This window comes from Daktulosphaira vitifoliae, unplaced genomic scaffold, assembly GCF_025091365.1.
Source record: "Daktulosphaira vitifoliae isolate Bord-2020 unplaced genomic scaffold, ASM2509136v1 Scaffold_4, whole genome shotgun sequence".
In the NCBI taxonomy this organism is placed as follows: Eukaryota; Metazoa; Arthropoda; class Insecta; order Hemiptera; family Phylloxeridae; genus Daktulosphaira; species Daktulosphaira vitifoliae.
Genome location: NW_026099575.1, coordinates 2,241,771 through 2,259,646, shown reverse-complemented (window position 1 = coordinate 2,259,646; position 17,876 = coordinate 2,241,771). Strand labels below are relative to the sequence as shown.

The following is a 17,876-nucleotide window of genomic DNA, read 5'->3' as shown; positions in this document are numbered from 1 at the left end:
CCTACCTTGAGACTATGCAACGTTTAAGGGAGCGCATAAGGAAGAAGAGGCCAGAATTGTGGAAAGACAACTCTTGGGTTCTCCATCAAGACAATGCGCCAGCACACCGGTCCTTCATTGTGCAAGATTTTTTGCCCAAAAACCAAACGACAGTGCTACCACATCCGCCCTATTCACCGGACCTTGCACCCTGTGACTTTTTTTTGTTTGATAAACTGAAAGATTTGATGAGGGGAACACATTTGGGGGGTTTGGAAGAGATCAAACAAGAATCGGCACGGCTACTGTACAGCATGCCACAAAATGACTGGCAAAAATGTTTCGATAACTGGAAAAAAAGAATGCACCAGTGCATTAGTGCCAGGGGGGAATACTTTGAAGGGGATAAATTTATTGTAACTTAATTTTTATAATAAAGCACGTTTTTCCCCAGTGTCCGGGAACTTTTTTGACATACCTCGTAAAACTTAATGTTAAAATCTTTTTGTTTATAAGCAACAACACCACTCTTTTTGCTATTTACTCATCTGTTTCAAAACTTCTTTATGTTTATCAACATTTGCATTCAATTTAATTATGTTTATAAATAATAGGTCGTTATGAATTTGAAAAAGTTAATACAATAAAAAGAAATAATATTAATTTATGTTTATAATTTCAACATTAAAGGTTAATAGTTTAGTTAAAGTGAGAAAAGAAGGACATCAAAGAACTTTGTTGTTTTCAGTTTATTATCACAATAAGTTTAATCCAAATCTGTGTAGACTCGAAGGTTGACAACGAACATAGTGACATTAGAAGTAGGTCGTTTTAACAAGGTGGAGAAATTATCATTTTAATGAACGGAACGTTTTGCCAACGATAATAACAACAGAATTCTGGATCTAATTTTACTGTCATTAAACACACTGTTTTGCCATTTAAATTATTTCAAATGATTATAATTATTATGGTATTTTATACTGTATTTTTATTAATGTAATAATTAAATAATTATTTGAATTATGTATTATAAATTTTTATAATCTTAATCGTCATAAAATTTTTAGTTATAGTATTTATATTTATAAAGACTTACTTTAAACTTAGGACACAAATTATCGTAACTTTAAAATGATGATTGAGTAGGGATTTAGAATGCGATTTGTTATATTAGGGTGTATTAGTCGATATAGATTTTAAAAGATGAGGTTAAAAGAGTGGGCTTATGTATCTAAATTTCTTCCCCGATAATCTATTTGCTCCTGTGAATATCGATGTTATCGACTATAGTAACCTTACAACGACACTGCTCTTTATATATACCGTAATTACTAGGGTTTGGAATTATGTGCATTTATAAATTTTGTTTGAGTCACTTTGGAGGATTTGAATTTTATGTTATGACAGTGGTGGCTCGCCGGGTGAGGCAAGTGAGGCACAATCTCACCTACAATTTACCTTATAATAATTTATTTATTTCGGGCCTCTATCAATATCAAATATCTTTCAAAATATTATAGTTTATTTTTATAATTAACGCAATTTGTAATCTTGAACCATAAAAGATAATAGGACGAAAATAGATGACATAATGTTGCGCCTGACTGACGCTGCACCAACACAGTGAGATATAATACGGTAGTCAGTGCTGAAACCAAAGGTCTGCGCTCTCCGTTCGTTAATGATTAAAAAATGACAACACGTTACACTACCGATTACGAAGCAAACCGATGAGGTCCGAGAGGCAAACTTTTTTGATTCAGTTGCTATACTGATTATTAAGATTGATTGGTGGGGGAGAGTCGTGAATACTTGGTAAAATGAGGCTGATGTAAATTTTCCTCAGCGGTGAACACCATCGTGTGCCAGGTGGTTTCAAATGCGAAACGACATTTTACATATAAATTAAATGGAGTCGACATTATGTCGTTATTGTTCCTAATCTATGCTTACCCCACAAAAACAACAAACGAATTACGTTTATCACATCAGTTATCAGTCAATGTATAAAAGTATTTAACGATTATAATTTTTCATCTTATAATTTATAAAAATTTTAAAGAATTAACATGTTACCGTATAATACAGCTATTATCTACGTGTACTTATAATCTTAAAAATAGGTATATTCTTTATTCAAATTTACTAAATTAAAAGTTTGCCTCACCACTTCCAAAACTCACGATCCGCCACTGTGTTATGTTGTTGCAGCATAATAGTAACATCAAAATATTTTTCGTGGGGATAAACCCCAAGTCTACCCAAAAACTATAATCTCGATTATAACACATTACTAAGTTTTCAAGTAAATTAATAAGAAATTGTACTGGCGTGATGATGTGTTCGGAATAACTTAACAAAATTTATAAATGCTTATAATTTCAGACGCTAGTAATTATATTAAATTCAAAATAATCACAGATTAGTAGATTAACACGTTTTAATTTTATATTAAATTCAAATTTATGTAATTGACTTTAGGTTACAAAAATACACATTTTCAATGAGTTATTGGCCAACAAAGATAACTTAACTTTTGATTCAATCAGTTGGTTAAAAAAAATTTTAAATAATTATTACCTTCTTTGACAGTATATTTTTTATTATTTGTCACTAATAAGAACAAAAAAAAAATGTTTCTTTTTATGTAGAAAAGGTCCGCGTTCTATGTATTTAAATGCTTAAAACATATTAAAAAGTACTTATTAAAAAAAACTACCATCTGATTTGGATATTTTTATTTAACCTTAAAAGATCGTTAAAGAATTTAGCAGACCGAGTAATTTAAATAGTCTAAGGGTTATTTCAATGTAATAAGATCAATCACAACTACAAATTTTCCTTGTCATAGTCACAATATTTAGGTCGATCGCTGTACAATAAGATGAATGGTAGGTTATCGTTCCAAAACCGCTATAGTTAATATTTATAAAGAAAAACCCATCTAAAAGTGCTAGCACTAATATCATAAACTTTGGGAATTAATAATATAATAACAACTTCATTTATCTATACAAATTTGCATAATCATTAGAATATATTAAGGTATAAAGCAATAGTGTCCTTTAAGGAAGGTTTCGCAATTAAGATTATTTCTATATGTTCAGTACTTACCAGGACAATCTCTACAGTTAAGAAGCTTATCTCCTAAACTAACAAAAATATTTATAATGTTTTTCTGAATTTTTTTAGTTTTATATTGATTTGATGAATCAATCATATAGTAATTTTTGGTTCATCCCTCATCATTTTTTATAGTAATGCTAACTTTATTTTCGTTTAATGTCAGTATACAAATTTAAATAGCTCATATATAATTATTAATATTTTTAATTATTTCGGTAAATATCAAGCTGCTAATATTAAAAAAATTGTCTTATATTTATTAATATTAAAAATGTAATTCTGTAAAAAATAAAAAATTTGAATTAAGTTATTTTCAAAATAAGTATTATTAAAGTTTGTTACTATAATAATATTTTACTAAGTATTATATAAAGAAAATTTTCTTATTAAGATATTTTGCGTGGTTTTATTAAACAACTCGTAAAAAGTATATAAAATTTTAATTTTTTCTATTACAATTTGTTGACTATTTAACGACATTTATATGTACAGAAATTAATACGAAATACAAGAAGCCTATACAACATAAAAAAATGTAATACGTCTTGGTGTTGTCTTGCGCGTGTAGATTTTCAGGTCACAGCACAAAACTAATTGGACGTTCATGTATTCAGACATTATCTTCGAGACATAAAATAGGTGTACAATGACGCTTTTATAAGATATATACTGTTGTGGCGGTTTTGTATAAGCGTAACAAATCGTTTACACGCTGTTTTTTCTTTTAAAAACATGTCAACAACACAATTTTATTGAATAATACCTCTATAATACATAGCCTTAGGTACGGATATTCAACTATAATGGGTCAATGTTTAAACAGGCCATGTTTACAAATATTTTTATGCCATTGGAATTATTTTTGATATGTATTTTCTTAAAAATAAAAATTTAAGTTATAACTTAGCATATTAAAATCACAGTTTTGCAATGACGACAAGTTCAATAGATACAACGAGCATCTAAAATATACTTATAATTAACCACAGAAAACAATTTAAAATTAATAACTTATTTTAAAATAGATTTTTCCAATACTATCACAGCTCAGTTTAAACATATTCAATAATACATACAAAAGTAATAGGAACTAAAGTATAAGAAATCTACTCTTTAACTTGATAAAAATACATTGATCATGTATATACAAAACTTTTTGCTTATGATAAAAAAATCACTTGGTATACCCCTAGTGACCTATTACAAAATGTGACTATCGACTAATTGGATAGCATCACTAAGGGTATATAAGAAAGTATTTTTTGTTCAAAATGTCAATATGTATTTAGCGCTGATAATGGTGGTAACATTATTCCCAAAATACATGCACAAGATAATTTTTTAGTAATTTTTGCGACTTTTTGAATCAAATATCTTTCATTTTTAAAATAAAAATTTATATATATATATATATATTTATATATAATTTTAAATAATATCAGCCATAGAAGAACTCTAAGTACCCTTTCCTTAACATCAGCTTTACTAATAACTATATACTTAATCCTCTTCGATATTTTGTAAGAAAAACAATTTATTACTATAATAATAATTATTAACAATTATTATCTTATTTTTTTTTTCTTGGTAAATTTGATACGAAAAAAAACAATAATATAAAATGTTTAAAACTGTTTTACAGTTACGCATCAAATACAACATTTAAACAGACGAAAAAATCGAAAAATTAGAAATATATATTAAAAATATGGAAAATCTTTATCTAATTATAAATTTTTCTTCTTCTTTTTTCTCGCCTGAATCCCAACTACTTGGGGTCGGCCAAAAATTAAACTATATTATTATACTATAAGGATGAGCTATTTATATTTTCAAAGATAGAAAGTAATTTTATTATTGAAAAAATATAACAGCGACACGCATTACCAAATGGTATTTTTCGTCGAATTCACCTTCGGTACATACTCTATATCGTTTTCAATGCATGGAAAAAAATATCTTAATACTAAAACAAAATTTGTTTTTGTTTACTTAAATAATTCGATGTGGACGATTAGCTGTCATACCTGCTCCGTGTATACTAAAGCTCTCGGGATAATGTCAAATTAAAAGGTACATTTTGAAATTTCACTCAGTAGCAATATATGGCTGCTACGTTTCTGTAGAATGTAAAATCATTTAGAATTTGTATGCTGATATTATATTGACATAAAATTAAGCTCAAATACAAAACGTATAGTTTCCTTGTACATTGCTCATGAAATTAAAGGTTTACTTTATAAATTTACCAGCGTGTCTTTTTAAAATTATAATGATTTGACCCTCGGATATCTTCAGGGATTGTGCACGCATTGAATAAATACAAGCTTTTGGTCGTATTTATTTAACAATTCAACGAAATTAAATATTTAATGTAATTCCTGCCGTTTTTAGATTCACAAAAATATGGGATCAAAAAACTTAAAGTTCAGTTTAATTTTATTATTTACTATCGCTACACTTTATACATAACATATTTTTATGCCAATTAAAATCTATCATAGAAAATATTAAAACCTGTTTATTAACAAAATAAATATATAACAATCATTACAAATTAATAACAAGAATATGGATATCATGATGAGGAAACCGTCCAGTATCAGAACTTTAGAATAAAAATATATATACCGACCGAATGTACAATAAGTAAGGGAACAGGTCAATTATTTGTAATAATGAAAACAATAGAAACCCGTTTCCTTACTTACTAAACACCTATATAATTATTTATTTAATAGTTATTTGATATAAACCTAAAGTAAATTTCTAGAACAATTTCTTTTTAATCTGACTGAAATGCTTTGTGTAAATGAGCGTTATGACATAAAGTTTACTAGAGGATTTGGGTGATAGCATAATTATTTGTGGAATATTTTTTAGTGGTTTTTGACGAGTTCATTATCAGTGGCTATTTTTAAGTCCCTGTGAAACTTATAAAATGTTAGCTAAAGTATTTTTCAAAAAAAAAAAAAAAATGTTTATTATTAAGTATACAGGGTAATGATTTGCAGTGATCTTCTCTAGTTTAGAATTATCACTAACTGTTTCAAATAAGTATATCTATTTCACGAGATAGAGCATTATAGAAATTTTCAGAGAAGAAAGTACTTTGCTTGAAGTGCTTGAGGATATATCCAAGTTTGTAGTTGAGTTCTGATGTTTCGGACTCATCGACTAGCAACCATCACTCTGAAGATGGACTCTGCAATGAGTCCGAAACGTCAGAACTCAACTGCAAACATGGATATATCCTCAAGCACTTCAAGCAACAAGACAATCCATGAAAGCTTTAACGCATTCATAACAAAGTACTTTGTCTTTTTGGTTAGCCTCTTTTGGGCTTTAAAAATTGCCTGAAGCTACTCAACCCGAGATAAATTTAAATTTTTTACTTATTTTGTCATTTTCAAACAATTTTTTTTATTAAAATGTAAACTTATATTTTATTTGATATGAAAATCCAAGTTTAAAAAGTACGCGTGATTCCCTCAAACCAAATAGGCTTATTATCCTAAATGACTTTAAAAAAAAAAAATGTTCTCATTTAAATTTCACAGTACAGTTCAATGCGAGTTAAAAAATTATCTATAAATAAATGTAAAAATCATAATTTTAATTTTTTAATTTTTAGACTAAGTAATTTTTTGTAAAACTTTAAATTATATATAACTTCCATTTAGTATATTACCACTTACTTTTTTAGTCGTTAATAATAAAATAATTATAAAACTATTACTATATTTTGTTCACATAAATAAACAGGTCAAGATGATAATTTTTGTTTCTTATAAGTTATAATAAACGAATTATTTTTAGTAAAATATTTAATTTTATACCATATTTGTGTTTGTTCTTTAGAGTATAATTGTACAACAATCAAGATCAAATATATTTTTAATAAGTATTACTTATTTTTATGTTGTGAAATAAATATAAATTTTATTTTTAAGACAAACTATACTTTATTAATATTAATAATATTTTTAAAATAAAATCAAATTGATGTACTTTAAAGAAGCTCTATATTTGTAGAGTTGTAGTAAATTTTTAAGTACCAGTGTTTTAGTAAAACAAATTCTACGATTGTAATATCAAAATTTTAAATAGCGTAAATAATAAAAACCCAACACAGGGGGGTCGCAGCACAGTGGTGACGTGGTATAGATGGATCAAGTATAATGATATCTGACAGTGATTAAAATCACTATCAAAAAAAAAACGCTTCGATGCAAATCTTTAGATACTGTTTTATTTTAAAAAATTGGTGGACTATTCCAAAAGCTACATGATCTGCTAGTTCATTATTAATATCCTAATTAAGATAAAGTATGTAGAATGAAAAAGGGATTATTAAAAATTATTATTTCTCATAAAAAAAATAATGTTGATCCATATATTTTTCAATATGTCATAGCATTATAAAGTTAAAAATGTAAAAAATAAAATCGAGAATTTTCACACAATAATAGCATTCGGTAGCCATTTTCACCGTGAAGATAAAATAAAGTCCGAAATTTTTTTTTCGCATAATAAAGTAAATTACATTAGCTTTAATTTAAGATATATATAAAAGTGTCAGACTTTCCGGAACACTTTCAAAATTTAAGTTGAAAAAGTAAATTTTTTGTGAAAAAGTTGTCATTTTAAATCCCCCCCTGTGGGCAGGTAAAGGGTCAGATATAAAAAAAATATATACCAAATGATAGGTAAAGACATCATGCATCTATAAAAAAAAAATTATATTGATCCATACATCTTTCAAAAAGTTATAGCATTATAAAGTTAAAAATATAAAAATGAATTTTTTTACAAAAATCGTATTTTTTTTATAAAATTTGATGTCTGTTTTCACCATGAAGATAAAATAAAGTCCGAAATTTTTTTTTTGCATAATAAAGTATATTACATTAGCTTTAATTTAAGATATATATAAAAGTGTCAGACCTTCCGGAACACTTTCAAAAGTTAAGTTGAAAAAGTTCTACTTTCTATATGCATTTTTATGTTTTGAATCCCCCCTGTATTTAGGGAAATGGTCCGATTTAAAAAAACAGTATGTCGAATGAAAGATCTATATAAATACTACTTCTCATAAAAAAATTGTAATGATTCATACATTTTTCAAAAAGTTATAGCATAATAAAGTTAAAAATGGAAAATACAAAATCGAAAATTTTCACACAAAAATAGCATTCGGTAGCCATTTTCACCATGAAGATAAGATAAAGTCCGAAATTTTTTTTTTTCATGATAAAGCATATTACATTAGCTTTAATTTAAGATATATATAAAAGTGTCAGACCTTCCGGAACATTTTCAAAATTTAAGTTAAAAAAATTAATTTTTTGTGAAAAAGTTGTCATTTTAAATCCCCCCTTGTGGGCAGGTTAAGGGTTAAATTTATGAAAAAAATATACCAAATGAAAGGTAATGATATTATGCATCTATATAAAAAAGAATTATATTGATATGTTTATTTTTGAAAAAGTTATGGCACTTTTAAGTAAAAAAAATTGAAAAAATTTCGAAAATTAGCGATTTTTAAATTTGTAATTTTTTTGGAGGTTTCCCCCATTTACAAGGAACGAGGGCATTTTTTTCAATTTTTGAGCGTAATGTCTTCGATTAGATACAATTTGTGATCTTTTGACGTATCATTGAAAGAAATCGGTTCGGTGAGAGCTGAGAAAAAGTGGTAACAGACACAAAAAAAAAAAATAAACACATCTTAGTAAAACCAATACCTTCTCAGCTTCGCATCGAAGCTAAAAGTTCATTTTTATATTTTAATAAAAAAATTAATTTAAACAAATGAGATAAATATAGTTCATTAATTCATAAGTTTAGGAAAAAATCGCATTCAATTTTATTGACTGCAGAATATAAAAAATACTTAAGCATGATACACATAAACTGTACAAACTAGTTTATTGGTTAAAATAAAGATCATGTTTTACAATAATGTTTAATACTCTTCATAGTGCTTATTCAGCAATGTGTAATATGAACATAAACATTTTTACGATCTTTATGAACACAATTGAATGCGAAATTGGTACCATTAGTTGATTAGCGGAATAAAAAGTTATTTAAGTGAAAAAAACACTAAATTGAATATGCAGTTATTTTATACATTAACGTTGTGGTATACGTACTTATTGAAATTTTTTATTTAATACCATTTTTTATTAATATATATTACCGTCTTAAGTTTTAAAAATATTTTTGCATCAATAGAATAACATCGATAGTCTTTTATTATAATATAATACTATTTCTATATCTATTTTGTAGACTATTCATAGTATTTAAATCAATACTATAATAAAAAACGGTAGCACAGTGGGGTCGAGGCACAGTCCACCCTGTGCCTCGACCCCACTGTGCTACCGTTTTTTTATATGAATGTAAAATTTAAAACGTAACTTCCTAAAATAACAGTTGAAAATATAACCACTAAAAATATACGATTTGAATGATTTTCAAATTTGAACAATTTAATAGCCGATTACTATATCACAACCAATGTTCTATCAATAATATTTATTTATTTTAGAACGAATTTTATAACAAATTTTTCTCTATTTTAATAGTTAAAACCTGAAATATTAATTTGAACAATTCAAACAAATCTATAAAGCAAATATAATTTTTAAGCAATTGATAGATAACAAAAGGATTGAATCACCCTTAGAATACATTAAATCTTCGAATTCATTTTCATTCGAAAACAAATAAAAAATTGTCAAAGTAGATAAAAATTTTGCAAATAATTTTCTGGATGTTAAAAATCAAAGTTATAAATTTTTTTAGTTTTAACACACATTTAAAAAATATGACAGAATTAATTAGGTCGGAATATAAAGTTATCATTTAAAATATATATGAGAGGGAAAAAAGAATTGATTATTTTTCTTTATTATACACTGCATGTTCCATCTAGCAATAAAAATCTTAATATATTTTAAAATAATAACTTAAAAGTTATAATCGATCAGTGTCTTTTTAATAAAAATAAAAAATTATTTTCAATAGTTTTAGTAAAAAACATTTATATTCTGACCAAATTTGTGCATTCCCTATTCAAATATTTTCACAACGCCCCTTACAGACATATTTTTTGAATAGCCTTATATCATTACTCCATATAATTGTTATATGCACTTAAAAGGTTTGACTCTCAGGTTAAAACTTTTAAGTGAAATGAATCACTTCCATAATTTTACAATGAAAATTAAATTGATAAATATCAAAATACAATTGTTTAAAACCACAAATTGTATCTAAAATCATTTAAATTCATAGTATGTTTTCAATTTTATAATATAAACCAGCTATCTCTACATTTATCTATTTTAGCTTCGATGCGAAGCTGAGAAGGTATTGATTTTACTAAGATGTGTTTTTTTTTTTTTTTTTTTTTTTTTGTGTCTGTTACCACTTTTTCTCAGCTCTCACCGAACCGATTTCTTTCAATGATACGTCAAAAGATCACAAATCGTATCTAGTCGAAGACATTACCCTTAAAAATTGAAAAAAATTCCCTCGTTCCCCGTAAAAGGGGGAAACCTCCAAAAAAATTACAAATTTAAAAATCGCTAATTTTCGAAATTTTTTCAATTTTTTTTACTTAAAAGTGCCATAACTTTTTCAAAAATAAACATATCAATATAATTCTTTTTTATATAGATGCATAATATCATTACCTTTCATTTGGTATATTTTTTTCATAAATTTAACCCTTAACCTGCCCACAAGGGGGGATTTAAAATGACAACTTTTTCACAAAAAATTAATTTTTTTAACTTAAATTTTGAAAATGTTCCGGAAGGTCTGACACTTTTATATATATCTTAAATTAAAGCTAATGTAATATGCTTTATCATGAAAAAAAAAAATTTCGGACTTTATCTTATCTTCATGGTGAAAATGGCTACCGAATGCTATTTTTGTGTGAAAATTTTCGATTTTGTATTTTCCATTTTTAACTTTATTATGCTATAACTTTTTGAAAAATGTATGAATCATTACAATTTTTTTATGAGAAGTAGTATTTATATAGATCTTTCATTCGACATACTGTTTTTTTAAATCGGACCATTTCCCTAAATACAGGGGGGATTCAAAACATAAAAATGCATATAGAAAGTAGAACTTTTTCAACGTAACTTTTGAAAGTGTTCCGGAAGGTCTGACACTTTTATATATATCTTAAATTAAAGCTAATGTAATATACTTTATAATGGTAAAAAAAAATTTCGGACTTTATTTTATCTTCATGGTGAAAACAGACATTAAACTTAATAAAAAAAATACGATTTTTGTAAAAAAATTCTTTTTTATATTTTTAACTTTATAATGCTATAACTTCTCGAAAGATGTATGGATCAATATAATTCTTTTTTTTGTAGATGCATGATGTCTTTACCTATCATTTGGTATATTTTTTTTATAAATCTGACTTTTTACCTGCCTACAGGGGGGGATTCAAAATGACAACTTTTTCACAAAAAATTGACTTTTTCAACTTAAATTTTGAAAGTGTTCCGGAAAGTCTGACACTTTTATATATATCTTAAATTAAAGCTAATGTAATATACTTTATTATGGAAAAAAAAAATTTCGGACTTTATTTTGTCTTCACGGTGAAAATGGCTACCGAATGCTATTATTGTGTGAAAATTCTCGATTTTATTTTTTACATTTTTAACTTTATAATGCTATGACACATTGAAAAGTGTATGGATCAACATTATTTTTTTATGAGAAATAATATTTTTTAATAATCCCTTTTTCATTCGACATACTTTATCTTAATTAGGATATTAATAATGAACTAGCAGATCATGTAGCTTTTGGAATAATCCACCAATTTTTAAAATTAAACACTATCTAAGATTTGCATCGAAGCGTTTTTTTTTTTGATAGTTATTTTAATCACTGTCAGATATCATAATACTTGATCCAACTGTGCCACGTCCTCACTGTGCCGCGACCCCCCTGTGCTGGGTTTTTTAATGTAAATAATAATGTAACATATTTTTTAGAACTCTCATAAATTATTATTTGTTACATTATATAATAATAGCTTTTCTAGAAGTACACTATCACCAAAATACCTCCAACAATTTAACTACCAAAATTACTATTTTATTACAATTATTTACTATTATTATTTTAATTTCAACTTGAACCTTTTTTATAATAATCAATTATTGAATGGCCAATTGATAGAAAAATGAGACCAATAACATTCGATAAACCAATGAATGTATACAGAATTTGTCGTTAAGAGTATAAACACACAAAAAAATAAATAAATATTTTGTAGAAAAGACAGACCTTACATTTTTGTAAATAGAAACGTAATAAATAAAATTAGGAAGTGTAATAACAAATAAGAGTGGAATGTATATGTTTAATTTTATATATATGTTTAATTTTTTTAGCTCATTAGATACTTTTTGTATTACAGTTTTTGATGGTATACCTTCTACTTTTCTAAAAGTTTGTAGCTTGATAATATTGACTCCGTTACAAATATTATATGATAAATTCTTAAATTTAAGCTACTTTCCTGATGATTAAAAAAAATCATTTGTGATACCAATTCATGAAAAAGGTGACAATCATGAAATTATCTACTATAAACCTATATCAAAATTGTTTATAATTTGATAAAGTTTGGGTATATTTATTGCAAATAAATAATACACGAATAAACAGTATCAATTAATATACTATAGCTATTTTACAATATAGCAGTTTAGATATATTAGCTTCGATTTGAAGCTGAAAAGGTATGGATGTTATCATGATTTGTTTTTTTTTCTATTCATAAAAATATTCAGATCTCACAGGATATCAAAAGAGTCCAAATTTAATCTATCTTAACTTACCAGCTTCAAATATTAAAATAATCCCCTGAATTTTAAAAATTAAAAAAATAATTCAAATTTATACAACCATAAAAAATTCGAATTCAGAATTTTTTTATATCTTAAAATTACTATCACTTGTTTTAAATTCATGGATTTTAATGAAATTTTAATTTGAAATAAAAAAGACAATAATTATAAAAATAAATTATAAATTATTATTATATTAATAATCTTCATTTTGGTCTGCTTTTTAGGTAAATCTAATCTAAAACCTTAGTACAGAAAGAGTTTGAATGTGATAACCAATGCAATAAATGCATTCTGTTTTTTATTAAAAGTTTAAAAATTTTCCGAAATATTTGACAATTTTCAATTAAAGCTTTTCAATTGCACTATTATAATAGTTAAAAAAATTGTCACGATAGGTTTAGTTAGAAAAATGTAGTAAAAAAAGTTAGTAGTTAGTAAAAAGTAAAAAAATCTCACAATTAAAAAAAATATATTTATCTCGCTTTTTGTATGGCATATTAAAACCTTATCGAATTAAATCATTTTAAATGTACATTATGATGGAAAATAGCGCCACGACGATTTATCTTCTACGAGTATTCGGTTGCTAAAGTATAATTTTGGTAAACATTTTTGTATTTATTATGCTCAATTGCAGCAGAATGTTTTAAGATGTGATGACATTCACTTTCAGATATTAATCTGTTGTGAAGTTCAATATGCCTCAGTATACTGAATCCCTATTTTATTAGGTTTTTTAAGTATTAAAACACACGATGAATTTAACATAAATAATTTAATAAGATATTAGAGAAAAATAGTCGTGTACAAAAAAAGATTAGTATTACTCTTTGTTCTATAAAAAAATATCTTCAAAGCAACATATAGTAAAATGAGCCTTAAAATAAAATCAAAGAACAGATTAATCCTAACAAGGGAAGTTAGCAGTTGATTATTTACGATTTAATAATTACTTGTAATATCCCTAGAGAAATGTGAGCTCAGTATACCATAAATATTAATTTTCATTACATAGTAAGTTGTAATAGCTAAGGTTCCTCATTGGGCTATTGTTCTGTATTAAAGCGTCCCTATATCGGAAATTCGTGGAATCCTAATACCTTGTTACGGTAACGTTCTGTCGTAATAGTTTATGGATCGTATACGATTCTAGTGGTAATCGGGTCGAGAATACTTTACTGTGGAACACATTGTAATCGTTTAAACAAGACAAAAAAGATATATGGCCTATATTTTAATGCAATATAAACATAACGTTATTATTGTTCAGTTATATATGTTTAAATATTATCTAACTTATATTTGATAAAGGTAAACTACTCTTTTGATTTAGTAAATAGTCATAATTTAAGCCTTATATTTTTAAAATGTGCAACAATAATTTTTTGTTCTTTCTTGTTAGTCAGTAGTAAAAAAGTATAATAGGAATCTTCGAATACAGAATAAATGTTCTTAACGATAAGCTTAAACTTTTTGGCTTCTTACCAATAGATTATTGCGTTTTAAAAGGCCTGAAGGAAATATTAAAAACTTTTCTTGAGCTATAAATCATGGGAGCAATAAATGACAATATCGGCAGTGAAATCGATACCAGAGGCTGCTTTTCTTTTCACCTCAACTATAACCGTTTCTGGGTTATCTTTGCATTACTGTGACAAATAAACTCAGTTCTATTTTAAGTAAATACGATATAAAGGCGTATAGAATTTGCATTACTAATGCTTCTATTCAAATACAGCGAGTTAGAATTTTAGGCGAAAAATTTTATTTTTTAATGACTATGTTTTCAAAGGAAACAACTATATGGCAGTGTAAATCAAATAAAAGTGCAATCTCAGTTCAATACTTATTAATTGAACAAATATTAAAAAGTAAGTTATTGACAGCAAGTCCAGTAAAAAAGAAAATTGATTGATCCACATTTATAATTAAAAGATATTAAAAATATTGAACATATAGGATAAGGTAAATTATTTCAAAACTCCGTGCTAAATTCAGCACTAGATTTTACTAAATAAAATCCTCTTAAAAATAAAAACTTTTATATAAATGTTAATATACTAAGTAAAATATTATTTATAATTTTTTTTCTTAATTTTCTTAATATCGTTTAATGTCTTTTTTAAATGTTTAACAACCTATTAACTTGAGTAAATATGATTATTATATTATATTATTTTATTGGCAATAAAAGATAATAGATTAATAATAATTTATTTAAAACTATATGCTAATATTATTTAAGAAATATTTTTCAAATGATAAACTGGTGGCTAAATAACATTTTATAAATATTTTTATAACATTAATAAAAATACACTATGCTATCTGTTTATATAATACTACTATGTTAATTCTAATAAATTTTTAATTCTAAACATAAATTAAATTTTATTTTCATTTAAATGATATTTATTCTATGAACAGAAATTTTTTCATTTAAATCATTTATAACTTATGCTGTATAACTAGTGTTATATGTTAGAAATTTCTTAATAGAAATTCAATAAAATAAATGTATTAAACTGTTTTTATAATATCTTGAAGATAATTTATTGAAAATAATTTTGCCGTCAGTCATGATTAGAGTCTGGATATATGTGAATCTAAAAATTAAATGCATTTAATCAAATAAAAATCCTTGAAATATGGAATAAATTATGTAGTTAAAATTAACAAAATATACAAAAAATCGGTTTATTTTAGTGTACTTTTGATAAAACCCCAATAAAAAACATAAATACTATAATGGTTTGAGAGGACCAACTACGCATGTATAAAATTAATTTTCAACTTAACTTTTGAAAATGTTTGGGAAGGTCTGATAACTTTCTAACCTTTTTAAATTAAACCTTTTAAAATGTACTACAATATTAAATCAGAAATTGTTCAACAATTGTTCCTTTTTAAAAAATTTCAAGTTTTTTAAATAAAAAAAAAAAACTCGCTTGTATAATTTTTCTTAAGATTTCGGTTTTTAATTTTGAGGTGCGAGTGTTTTAAAATTAATTTCTTAAAAAATTTAATAGATTCGCATTGGATTGTTTTATTATGATAGTGATGTTAATAACTGTCAGATTTGCTGACTGTGCTGGGTTTTTTTAGCTTCAATGCGAAGCTGAAAAGGTATTGGTTTTACTATGATATATTTCTTTATTTTTTTTTTGTGTCTGTTACCACTTTTTCTTAGCTCTCACCGAACCGATTTTTTTCAACAATACTTTAAAAGATCAAAAATCGTATTTAGTCGAAGACATTACCCTCAAAAATTGAAAAAATATCCCTCGTTCCCCGTAAACGGTGGAAACCTCCAAATAAATTACAAATATAAAAATTACTAATTTTTTCAATTTTTTTACTTAAAATTCCTATAACTTTTTCAAAAATGAACAAATCAATATACATTCTTTTTTATAGATGCATAATATCATTACCTTTCATTTGGTATATTTTTTTCATAAATTAAATCCTTAATCTGTCCACAAGGGGGGATTTAAAATGACCACTTTTTCAAAAAAAATTATCTTTTTCAACTTAACTTTTGAAAATGTTCCGGAAAGTCTGACTCTTTTATATATATCTTAAATTAAAGCTAATGTAATGTACTTTATTATGGAAAAAAGAAATTTCGGACTTCATTTTGTCTTCACGGTGAAAATGGCTACCGAATGCTATTATTGTATGAAAATTCTCGATTTTATTTTTTACATTTTTAACTTTATAATGCTATGACCAGTGCTCGAATTGGCCAAAAATAAGTAGGGGAGCTCAACTTAACAATTTGAAAACTGCGTCCCTTGCATTTTGAAGACCTTTTTTTTACTCATTACTTTATTTAGTATTTATTAATAAATTATATTTCATTATCATACTAATATTAAAAAAAAAAAAAAAAGAGGGGGTATTTTCCACCGTCCTCATAAAAAAAAGTAGTTGGGGTGCGCAAAAAATTTTTAAAAAAAGTAGAGGAGCTACCTGCGCACCCCCCCAATTCGAGCACTGGCTATGACACATTGAAAAGTGTATGGATCAACATTATTTTTTTATGAGAAATAATATTTTTTAATAATCCCTTTTTCATTCGACATACTTTATCTTAATTAGGATATTAATAATGAACTAGCAGATCATGTAGCTTTTGGAATAATCCACCAATTTTTAAAATTAAACACTATCTAAGATTTGCATCGAAGCGTTTTTTTTTTTGATAGTTATTTTAATCACTGTCAGATATCATAATACTTGATCCAACTGTGCCACGTCCTCACTGTGCCGCGACCCCCCTGTGCTGGGTTTTTTAATGTAAATAATAATGTAACATATTTTTTAGAACTCTCATAAATTATTATTTGTTACATTATATAATAATAGCTTTTCTAGAAGTACACTATCACCAAAATACCTCCAACAATTTAACTACCAAAATTACTATTTTATTACAATTATTTACTATTATTATTTTAATTTCAACTTGAACCTTTTTTATAATAATCAATTATTGAATGGCCAATTGATAGAAAAATGAGACCAATAACATTCGATAAACCAATGAATGTATACAGAATTTGTCGTTAAGAGTATAAACACACAAAAAAATAAATAAATATTTTGTAGAAAAGACAGACCTTACATTTTTGTAAATAGAAACGTAATAAATAAAATTAGGAAGTGTAATAACAAATAAGAGTGGAATGTATATGTTTAATTTTATATATATGTTTAATTTTTTTAGCTCATTAGATACTTTTTGTATTACAGTTTTTGATGGTATACCTTCTACTTTTCTAAAAGTTTGTAGCTTGATAATATTGACTCCGTTACAAATATTATATGATAAATTCTTAAATTTAAGCT

The 17,876-nt window shown here is 25.7% G+C and overlaps 1 protein-coding gene and 1 long non-coding RNA gene across 2 annotated transcripts in view; one reads left to right on the top strand and one right to left on the bottom strand.

The window, feature by feature from the left end:
* LOC126905339 (DNA damage-binding protein 1) overlaps positions 1-17,876 on the top strand; it is a 98,547-nt gene that overhangs the window by 65,471 nt on the left and 15,200 nt on the right. The window lies entirely within an intron of this gene.
* LOC126905381 (uncharacterized) overlaps positions 10,512-17,876 on the bottom strand; it is a 210,863-nt gene continuing 203,498 nt past the window's right edge. Inside the window, exon 2 of the long non-coding RNA XR_007703990.1 lies at positions 10,512-10,858. This is a non-coding gene — a long non-coding RNA (uncharacterized LOC126905381). The remainder of the gene's footprint in view (positions 10,859-17,876) is intronic.